At 37.8% G+C, this 12,220-nt stretch overlaps 1 protein-coding gene across 1 annotated transcript in view; it reads right to left on the bottom strand.

Annotated features, from left to right (window-relative positions):
• The window catches only part of zbtb1 (zinc finger and BTB domain containing 1), a 422,399-nt gene that overhangs the window by 209,496 nt on the left and 200,683 nt on the right, over positions 1-12,220 (bottom strand). The window lies entirely within an intron of this gene.

Below are 12,220 nucleotides of genomic sequence, written 5' to 3'. Positions count from 1 at the left end.
TTTTACAGTTGGCATCCAAAGCTGCCTTTTTTTGCTGTAAAATTTAACAGGATACTTTTTTTTTACAGTGTCTAAAAAAATAATATTATTAATAAAAAATATATATATACAGTAAACACGTGTTTTTTATTTAGAACAAGCATGCAAATTAACTAGACCAGCATGAAAAAAAAAAAAAAAAAAAATACTATTGACATCAGATTAGTGCTGATTTGAAATAGTTTATAGAACCTAAACTTGACAAACAGTTTTGGAGATATTCAAATCGATGAAGCTATATGTTTTAATGTACATAAGTACATATGTATATAATATAATATAATAATTTGGTAACACTTCAGATTAGGGTCCAATTCTCACTACTAACTAGTTGCTTATTAGCATACATATTACTAGAATATTGGTTGTTTATTAGTACTTATAAAGCACATATTAATGCCTTATTCTGCATGACCATATTCTACATCCCTTAATTCTACCCAATACCTAAACTTAACTACCTTACTAACCATTAATAAGCAGTAATTAGGAGTTTATTGAGGGAAAAAGTCATAGTTAATAGTTAGTTAATAGTAAGAATTGGACTATAAACTAAAGTGTGACCAATCATTTTTATCCTGAATAAAACCAATTAATTTAGATGTTATTAGCATATTTTATAGTAATAATATAAATAATAATAACAACTAACAAAAGTGTAAATGCCCAATAGTACTCTGATGACATCATTACACGTTTCTCTTTTGCATTGCAGCTGCTCTATTGTTGCAACTTACTATGATAAATTAATAAATAATGAATTGGGCATTCTCTATTCATTGAGTGCATTGTTTTGAGGGCCAAATAGAAAGGCAGAGTTTTGGCAGCTGGAATAAGCACACACAAACATGTTTAGTTACGCCAACAAGCCCAAAAACAAGGTCAGCGCTTGGTAAAGGGATGTGCTCTGAATAGATTTTCAGTCATTTTTCAATAGGATCAGTGACTAAGCTAATTGTAGATTGTTCTTGTGACGTTATATCAGCAGTGCTGTTATGACAAAGCCTAGCGGCTAAGCAAAGCAATACATCTGTTACTCTGCTGCAGGCCCTCTCTCTATTTCGCTCACACACGCATACACACACTCGATTCTGTCTCTTGCTGTTTCTTTGCTTCTGCCTCCCTGGCACCACAAAAGGGACATTTATCACCATGGTGACAAGCAGAGAGAACAATGCTCACTTTTGGGAAGCGGAAGGTCTTCTGTGGCTGATATTATGCTTAGAATATGTTGGATTTCCTCCTAGAGGGTGAAATGGCTCTTAGATGAGAGATGGGTTGGCCCAGTGAAATCAAAGGTTTTGATAAGCAACCCCATAAATTATATGCATGCCAAACTTGCCCTGCACCAGTCATTTTACAGTGTTCCCTTGAGATCTTCCATATATCTCACTATCAGTGCTGTCAGCAGGTGTAGACCTGTCAGACTGGTCTCAGGAAGGAAAGTCATGAATGAATGAAGAGCAAAATTGTGCCTACACTAAGTGAGGACACAAGACACTGAAGGCACCAGAAAAGTAATCATTTGTATTAGCAGGTAGTCTAAGAGCAAAACCCTCTGCGTGTGTGTGCTGTTTTTATCTGAATGACAGCGGGGCCACTTCCCATGGCATGTCCTGAGGGTCATGAGTTTACCCTGCCAAACCCCTCCTTCCCCAAGGCTTCTGGGCTTTATGATCCCTGTGTGTCCCTGTTGTATACACCCTGTCCTGTACAGCCTCCCCTAGCTCTCTCTCTCTACCCTGCCAGCCACTCTCACCCAGCTCTCTGTGTTTATTCAGCCTCATCCTCCACTACGCAGCCTAATAAAGCCACGCTCGTGTGCTCCCTCGCTCCCACTGGCCAGACACTCCCCCGATTCACAACACTGAAGAGAATGGGTCAAAAGAACATGCAGTGTTCGTTCACATCTGATCGCACGCTGCTTCCTCTCTATAAAACTGTAAATGTTTGGTCAATATTATCAGATTTGAGAAATTACACTATGAATACAGAAAACCATTAATGTACCACACAAATGAGTACAAATGAGTGTTTCTGACTGTCTATGTCAGATTAGACCATATTCAGTACATCGCAATGAAAAAATAATTTAAACCTGGAAATAAAGTTTTGGAACTTTCAAAACTTTTAAATAAAGAAACATTATGATTTTAAATGAATAAGAAACATTTGTGATTCTGCACTATAGGCCACTATCAAATAAGCAAATTTGTGACATTGATTATCTTACTTTGTACAAGGGTCAAAAATGCTCTTTGGCTCAGAAAGAGGACAAAACAAATACTAAGGCTTTCTGAAATTCAATTACCTTTTTTAATTAAACTTTTTACTAAAAAACAACTGCTGATAATATAATTGATAATGAAAACATAAATAAAAATATATAATCATTAAATGGTTAGTTCACCCAAAAATGAAAATTCTGTCATTTATTACTCACCCTCATGTCGTTCCACACCCGTAAGATTTGTTCATCTCCGGAAAACAAATTAAGATATTTTTGATGAAATCCGAGAGCTCTCTGACTCCTCAATAGACAGCAATTTAACCACCACTTTTAAGGTCCAGAAAGGTACTAAAGACATTGTTAAAACAGTCGACGTGACTGCAGTGGTTCAACATTAATTTTATGAAGCGAAGAGAATACTTTTTGTGCACAAAAACAAAAACAAAAATAATGACTTTATTCAACAATATCTTCTCTTCTGTGTCATTCGGTTCCACGAATGCGTTGTGCTGCTCACGTGAACAGCCTCTGCCAATACTGAGCCCGCGTTCTGACGTAGAACCTGGAAGCTCTGAACGTAAACAGCGTAAGAGAATGACACAGAAGAGAAGAAATTATTTTTGTTTTGTTTTTGCGCACAAAAAGTATTCTCATCGCTTCATAAAATTAAGGTTAAACCACTGCAGTCACGTGGACTATTTTAATGTCTTTAGTAGGCTACCTTTCTGGACCTTGACAATGGTGGTTAAATTGCTGTCTATGGACGAGTCATATACCTCTCGGATTTTATCAAAATATCTTAATTTGTGTTCCGAAGATGAATGTCTTACAGGTGTAGAACAACAGGAGGGTGAGTAATTAACGACAGAATTTTCATTTTTGGGTGAACTAACCCTTTAAATTACATTTGTCGATGTAACCTAATGTTGTTCAGGCTTGATTCAGGTAAATGAAATAATATTTTGAATTAAATAAAACATTTAATTCTGATGTTACCACATGAAGCACATTTTTATGTTACCTTACAAAACTGTTTTACTTTGACATGCTACACCCAAAAAAGCCTTGTTTTACATTTCCTCAGTTTGTCATTGAAATTTTTTTTTTCTCCCTTTCCCCCATGAGACATTTTTAATGTCTGATGATTTCCATACTTCATCTCCAAAATCAACAAAGAGCAGTTCCAAAGCTGGTTCAATGAACAAGTGCGCTGATTATCTTTGTCTCCTCCGCTGACAGGCCATTCTCACCAGAGGAGCTAATCTGCTCCATTGCTGCTTTGGAGGAGATTCTGTCTCCATCCCTCCTCAAATGGCCGTCATTATCTCAGCCCAATCAGTGTCTCGGTTGTGAATGACAAGCTTTTTTACTGATGGGACTCATTCTGGGTAGACCTGACTACATGGAAACATGACCTCCTCACTCTCCCATGTACCCCCACGGGACCACCATTTCAGTTGCTGAAATATTCATGCTGTTGAAGAACACGTTGTACTAGCGAAGGTCTTTAAAGGCATTAGAAAAGAGAAAGTGAGTAGAGAGAGACAGAAAGAAAAGTTACTCGCATGCGGAAAGGCTGCATGCAGAGTTATTTCACAAAGATCTATATGTACAGGAGAGCAAAGACAGCTGTAAATTAAGTCAGTGGAAAATTCTGGAGATCTTTGGGAATAAGAGGGAGATGGATACAGGAGGAGAGGAGAAAGGGAGAGGAGACAGTCACGCTGGCCTGGGGCCCTCTGATAGCAGCGCTCTAATTAATAGGTTATGAAAGCAGATGGAGGATGCGGGATGTCAGGGTCATTAAACTGCCTCTCTGTTTAACCCCCCTCCGTTCCCTCAAACACATACACACAACATTGCCTCCATCTCCTCACTTGCTGAAAAACAGGCCTGGCTCTTCTTCCATAAAAAAGGAAAATAGCAATAATAATAAAAAAAAAATCTGGCTGTACAGACCATGCTCAAAAAGGATGGATGTTCTAGTCCCTGGTGGCATGGTTGCAGAAGATAGTTAACCTGAATTACAGAAGAGAATTTCCAGATAGCTGTAAAGCCTGATAATTAAACACCATGAGATTCACTCACCAGCCATCTCAGCTGTGTTATATTGTATGTGACTAATGACGATGAGCAATATGGGCTCTGTTTTACCTGAATCCCAATTGCTTCTGGGCTCCATTCTTCAATCTTCACTGTGCTGTGGAGAATCTATGGCTGCAGTGTTGTTATTTTGAACTAAGACTATTAAAAATAGATTTTGTTCATTGAAATAAAGCTGAAATAAAATAAAATATAAACAACAGATGAAAAACGTAAGTTGTAACAAAAATGAGAAATGCTGCCTTGGCAACTAATTGAAATAATTCATTTACTAATTACTAAAACAAATAAAAATAAATTACAGCAATATATATGAAAACTGAAAATATAACAATAAAGGCTAATTAAAAATATTAATAAATACTATAATAGTGCATGAATACTAAAATAATACTGGGTCTCATTCATTAAGCATGCGTACGAAAGGTTTCACAAACAAATCATGATTCATCAATACTTTTCGTTCTAAAATTTATTCTAAATTTATGAAAAAAAGTAGGAACAACTAAAACCAGTCCTTTGCAAAAATCACATACATTTGGTATGGAGCTGAAGTCAAGTCACCTTTATTTATATAGCGCTTTATACAATACAGATTGTTTCAAAGCAGCTTTACAGGAAAATGATACATTTCAGCTATTGTTCAGCTGAAGTCAGTTCAGTGTTGATACAGGTTTTATTTTGGTGGCCTTATAAACATGTTAAGATGAAATTTTAAACATAGATCTTATATATATTTTATCAGATACTGTATAGGCCTATCAGTAAAAGAGTAAGAAAAGGTTTGTATAGCGAGGTAGCTCTACAGATACGTGTATGTGCAGCTGGTTAATCAGAGGTCTGTATTGTCTGTATAAAAGCTGTATAGAAGATAATGGGCAGGGGAAACACAGGACTATTCAAACATAGGCAACTATAAACTAGACACATGTGAAACTCATTAGTAATGAGGCAACTAACAAGGGAACAAACAAGACTAAACTGAAAGGAAACACAAGAAACACAGGCACATGAATGAAAAGACAAGGGCTGCATCTGAAATCACATACTTCCCTACTTTATAGTAGGTGAAAAATATTATGTCCAAATTTACAATATTCATAAAAGAGTAGGCAAAAAGTACCCGGATGACCTACTATTTCCGGCAAGATTCTGAAGCGTGCATACAATGGACACTTTACTATCCCACGGGAGAGGATTTGTAAATGGCAGGTCACATGATAATGGCGAATGTAGTACGTCCAGATTATATTAATACTACACACATTCATACTATTTACTTTTTTAGTGGTTGTGAAGTAATTACTTATTTAAAATAAGTACCTACTCAAAGAGAGTATGCGATTTCAGATGCAGCCAAGAACACTGAACATAACCCTGACAGTAGGCCTACTGTTCTTTTTCATACAATTATACACAATGGGAACTGGTGCTTTTTAAGCTTCAAAAATGACTCAAATGAAACATAAACGTTTTGTTACTCATATGATTGTGCTATATTCTAATTCTTCTGAATCAACTGAAAAAATACATGAAATTTGAGTCATCATTTACTAAAAATCTTCACCTCCAGTGAGCTCTGACAGGATCCATTGAGTCAGTGACCTAGAGAATCAGATCAGTCTGATTCAAGAATGAATCCTTCAGATTAGCACGGATCAACTGATTCATTTAAAAGATTTCAGAAGAATGATTTGTTAAGGAAAACAATATTAGAGATGCACCGATACTAAATTTCTCTGCCAATACCGATAGCCGATTATTCAGAATGATATCGGCCGATGCCGATAGTTTGATTTTTCTTAAGGAAAAAAAAAAATCTCTCCCAAATAATGCTGCAAACTATATAGGGAACCCTCTCATTTGGTACACTATAATATTAGAGGTTACAATTAACAACAGAAGTATTATATTTGGCTGCTATTTATTTTCATATATAATAATTACACTCAAATAAAAACTGAAATGTTTGTATAAAACTTAGTTGCACATAAGGTAGTTTTCATTAGCACTTGTCTTCATGGTAAATTTATTTAAACATATAATTAACAGTAAATAAGCTCCTCTCTAGTGTTTTTTTATTATTATTATTTTATAGCTAACTAAGGAACTGTGAACACTGGAAAACATTCCTGAGGTAAATGTTAGGGGTCGACCGATATGTGTTTTTTCAGGGCCGATGCTGATACCAATTATTACAGATCAAGTAGACCGATAACCGATATTTTGAACCGACATATATGTCTGGTGTAAAAATGAAAAAAAAAATATCAAAATTAAGAATAACAAGGGCTCTGTGAGAGTACAAAACTTTCAGTGCCTTCAGCCTTCTACGCTGATTGGCCGGACTCATGACTCCCAACAAATCAGATGGACGGTGGGCGGACATTGCTCTAGGCCACAGAGTGGTGAGTTCCGACAGAGGTAGCTGTATCAGAGCTAAATAGTGCATTTCAAAATTAAATTATTTTATCAGCAAATCGGTTTTGAAAATTATCGATACCGATAACCATAAAAATGCTTAATATCGGTGCTGATAATCGGCCAGGCCGATAATCGGTCAACCCCTAGTAAATGTGACGTTATGTGATATATTGTCACGTAGATCTGTCACGTCACATTTAAGAGTGTCAAAATGGCATTTATTGTTTGAATTTCGTGATAAAATGGACAGAATTTGAAACAAACGCAGACCTGGCAACCCTGGCTTAATCTACGGGTGATTCATAGGGTAAAAAAGAGCTAAATTCAACAAAAGAGAGATTTTCTTCACAACCAGTATGAGTTGCAGTCTGAACATGTTTTTCCACCCCCTTTTGATGGACAGGATATAATCGGCCCTGATCATCGGCTGTTTTTAAACAATAGGCCGATGGTGATAATAATAGCTTTTATCGGCCAAAACCGATTGTTGGCCGATATATCGGTGCATCTCTAATTGCTACTTGCACCAGATCTAGAGAACATGTCTAGTTTTTCAGTGAATAATGACTGAGAGATTGAAAAGTCCACTTTTACAATATTTTTCTTTTACTGTATTTCTTTATTAAAGCTTTAGTTCCCTTTTATTGTAACTGCATGGAAAATAGCAACTAACAGAGAAAAAATACAGAGAGAAAATAGCCTTTTCTGTTGCACAGAAGAAAAAAGTCATACAGGTTTGGAACAAAAGGGTGAGTAAATAATGACAGATTTTTCATTTTTGGGCGAACTATCCCTTTAACTCTAGTCTTTTCTGCACTATATCTTTGCTCTGGCCTAAATCCAGACACTGAAGATGGAACTTTACTCTATTTCCCATGAGCCATATGAGTGCACCATCCCCGAACAGCGGGAGTCATAATGTTGAATGGGCATCCAATCTGGTGACTTGTGTTTTTACTGTCACTCATGTCCAGCTTGAATTGGGAAGACAAGCAGAAAGGGCTGAAGCATTGGGCAAAGAGCCACAATATCATGCAAAAATGGACACAGAAGACAAAAATACTTCCTCTCTCTGATCTTCTCTTCCTTTTCCATTTTTACTCTCCGGCTTCCTTTCATTCCCCATTTCCCATCATGCTTCATCTGAGCTCTATTGTTCTCCTCCTCACCATCTTGAAATATTTTAAAGATCCCCCCCCGCAGGTCACTGGTGCAGTTTTCAGGGCAAACTTGCTTGATTTTCACTCTATAAAGCAGAGCTCTGCCAAATATCTTCCTCGTTCTGGAGGTTGACACTCATTCCCAACACCAGCTGGAGGAAAACCACACAACAAGTGCTGACCTCTGTTGGCCACTGTAAGAGCTGCGCTCCACTAACAGAGCATGTGCGAGTCTCATCTGTGTTTGTACTACAGGCCTCAGATGGCATTCAAGTGTGAACCGTGATCCACCATCAAAAGGGGCACAGCTTTACCAGATGATTCCCATAAATTACAAGCTGCATCTTGTTACAGCTTCCAAATCAGCACAATTCCACGCCATCTTCTTAAAGTGGTGGATGTTGGGGAGTACGTCCACAGCAGCAATTGGGAGTGTGAAGCACTCTTCAGGTGGAGTGGGCGGCGTGTGGGAGGCAGGCAGGACGGACAGTGGACGGTGTGCTCAGTACCAACGCTATCAGCTATCCGCTATCCGCTCGAGTGGCTTCATTCCCTAACGCCTCGGCTCAATCAGCATAATGAACCCATCGCACGCTTCAAGCGCATGCACACACTCTCAGAAGTGAGATGATAGTGCTAGGAATAAATTCATAGCCTTTGATTCACACAAACAGAGGTGGCTAATGGCTGTGAATATGACTTACAAACAGAATGGGGGGATTTACTCCACATGGTAAATTAGCCCTTCTCCGCAATTAATTATTCATGTTGCCCGATTAATTATGAAACAATCTGAAACCCAAAGCCAGTCCGGTAGGTTTGGAGGTTGCCTAGGAACGGGTGACCCATATTAAATGCCACCATTGTTTGGTCGTAACTGGAGAGCCAGGCTTCCCATAGGGCACCGGCCCCCAAAGGTATTGTGGTGAAGAGTAAATAAACAGCAGCTATATCATAACATTTGTTTTGAGGTTGATCACACAGGGTAAACAAGTATGCGTGGTAAATTATTCATCAGTGACGAGCAAGAAATGTCTCGGCCTAGTGGAATCCTCGCCAAATCGGGTTTTTAGACATTAGAGGTATCATGAGCACAGCACTCACTATTAACTTATATTTCAAGCTGGTTCTGTCCAAATATTACAACCAAAACATGGCAAAACTCATTGAGATGTAATAGACCAGGGAACATCTTCGTAAAATACAGTGGCAAGTATATACTTTGATGTATAAAGACATAGAAGGAAAAGAAAGCATCATTTTATACATCATTTTATGTTGTTTTCAGAATTAAATAACTGGCTTTTATATTGTTATTGTACTAAGGCCAAAGCAACTCTATTTTAAAACCATGCACTGTAATATAATAGACTCTGTATTCAAGTACATACAAGTACAGATAAGAGTTCCTGCATGCACAACAACATCAGTACAGCTCCTCACTACGTGCTTTTGCACATGAACTCTTCACATATCACCTATGTACCAGTGCTTCTCAACACAACATCCGACAAGGGGGCAACATGGGACAAACACTGCTCATAAATTTAGAATCTCTGTTTTGTTTCCATCCGATAAAAAACAAGCTCAAAGAGGGCATCTCTGGGAGCACATCCTGCCCCTGGTGTGAGGAGGTGGAGCAAGAGGCTCTTCCCAGCATCTTCTCAGCACTAGCCGGAGTGTGGCGAGTGAGGCCGAGAGAGAGAGATGAAGGAAGATATGAGCTCCGTGTGACCAGACAGCGGGTTCCTTCCTTGCCAGCCTGAGAAACAGGAAGCCCATCTCGTTGTTCCTTCATTATTGTGACTAACAGGAAATGCAGAGGTCTTCAAGGAGCGAAACGGGATGGGGCAGAAGGAGGTGGTGGGGAAATTAAGGCTGCAAGGTAGTGTGCAGTAACTCAGCATCATCAGCCAGAACTCTTTTCCACAAACAAGGTGGTCGCTGACAGGCTTTGTGGACTTCACACCTTCGACTTCGGAAGCTTTATTCGCCAAATTAATTTCACTTAGTGCTGGTGCCGCCGTTAACTAAACAGAAAGTAAATCTAAAATATCTAATATATATATATACACAAGCTGCAATAGCTATATTCCCTTTACTGAAATTAACTTATACAAGACTTGGCCCCAATTCAAACATTCATGGTCATATCTTTTTCATTACTCTGTATGTGTCCAATTTTATATGGCATTTAAGAGCTGTTAAAAGTTGCACTGAAACATAGAATCATTTAAGATATACAGTAGAAAACGATAATGCAGAAATAACATTCATGTAATGAATTATATAAAACCTGAATTAATTCATTAGTTCATTAATTTACATAACTTATAGAACATTGTGTTATTCAAAACAGATGCTCCTCTTAAAATATTTTACCGCCTTTCAAAATGAGTGAGGATTTTTAGTGCTCTACTGCCATCAAATGGCTACCAGTGTAACTGTCTACATTACAATCCACAGTGGACAAAGATCTTAATCTAAAAAATAATCCCTGATATCTTTCTCCAGTTCTTTTATCTTTAAGTGCAGTCTGCGATTATCAACAGGTTTCTTGATCTTAGGTCTATCAGCATTAGGAGGCCCTCCAGGTTCTCAAGCAACTAGCAGGTGTGAAGTCAGCAGTTGAATTCATATGGGCTTCCTTTTCTGCTCCCAGTCTAGTTTTTTTTTTTTTTACATGAGGCTAGGAGGGGAAATTCAGTGAGTGTGTTCTTTTGTTCAAACGCTCTAATGCCACATGTTACACTTCCTCAACCCAGATGAACTCTTGACTCATGGAATATTATTGAAAACAGCAGTAGATGCATTAAGTCAACCAGGAGCTGGAGGTTAATGATATACCATTCAAATTCAGCAAATAGGGAACATTAGTATCTCAAATTGAAGGATGGAAGTTGCAGGTTGGCCTGTTTCGATTCAAGGTGCCGCACCGTAATGTCACATGGAGTTATTATGGGTCATGGGAACCAGGCGAAGGGAGAGCGTGGTGTTTATGTGACAGGGCTTCCTATTTGAGCGTGCCCTGCTCTCTGGAACCTTAATGGCTTCCCTTTTCCCAGGCTGAGCTGATAAGGCTGTGGGTTAGGGCTCATAGTGCACTTCATAAGAAGAAATATGCCAGTCTTTACACGTACAAATCACACACATTAAGTAGATTTAAGATGGAAGGGTAAAGGTTATATTTAAAGTATGTTTCCATGGCTCAGAGGAATTCCACATCAGTTAAAGAGATTGCTGAAAATGAAAAATGAATTGTCATTATTCAAACATGATGTATGACGTTACATTTTTTGTAGAACACAAAATAGAATTTAGAACAATCTTTACACAGATGTTTTCGTCCGTCCATACAACATCACTTCAGAGTGAAAAAAAATGAGCAAAAATTATCGGAGTGTCTATTTACACTAAGTGCAAATAGCTGCCTTTTTTGGCAAACGCTATTTACACTAGCTCCACCCACCAATGTCTGGTTGGGCCACTCAATTTTTAAAAAAGACACATGAAATTCAATGTCTCCAGTGGTGCAGCTGTAGCAAGTAAGGCATGCAGACCCGGATTTTGACACGGGTTCGAATCTGCCTTTTGCCAAGCTCACATTTACTTTCAATAAAAATGAAAATAATGTTCTAAAAGTGGAAATAAACTGTGAATGAGTGTTTAATAATATTAAAAGTGTTTATTGGGTAGGGTTAGGGGAAGGTGTAGGGAGGGTTTTTATTCTCCCAATAAGGCAGCATCCATTTAATAATTTTAATAAATATACTCCCCATTTCACAGACAAGGCTTAAGCTAGTCCTAGACTAAAATGCATGTTTGAGCTGTTTTAACTGAAAGCAACTCGAACTGACATACCTTAAAATAAATCAGTGCCATTGTTTTGTCTCAAGATGTACACCAGTAATGTTTTTTTCTGGTGTATGTTTATAAAAGCTACTTAAATATCCTAATTGAACTAAGGTTTAATCCTGGCTTGGGCTAAGCCCTGTCTGTGAAACCGGGCCATAATCATTTACACTCTATGATATTATTGCATCCTGTTAATGTACAGAAATACCGAGGTGCAAATAGTATCTGCCAATATAATGTATAGATAGCATCTAATTACGATTTAGGCTACTCTTATTGCAAAGAACTGATACTTTTACATGGTGTAAACAGAATCTATCGCTATCACCTAGTGTAAATAGTATATCGCTAAGAAAATTCTGATATTGTCACTTAGTGTAAATAGAATATATTGCTATTTTCACTTAGT

Source organism: Ctenopharyngodon idella, chromosome 20 (assembly GCF_019924925.1).
Source record: "Ctenopharyngodon idella isolate HZGC_01 chromosome 20, HZGC01, whole genome shotgun sequence".
NCBI classification, from domain to species: domain Eukaryota; kingdom Metazoa; phylum Chordata; class Actinopteri; order Cypriniformes; family Xenocyprididae; genus Ctenopharyngodon; species Ctenopharyngodon idella.
This window is presented reverse-complemented; position numbering and strand designations above follow the sequence as displayed.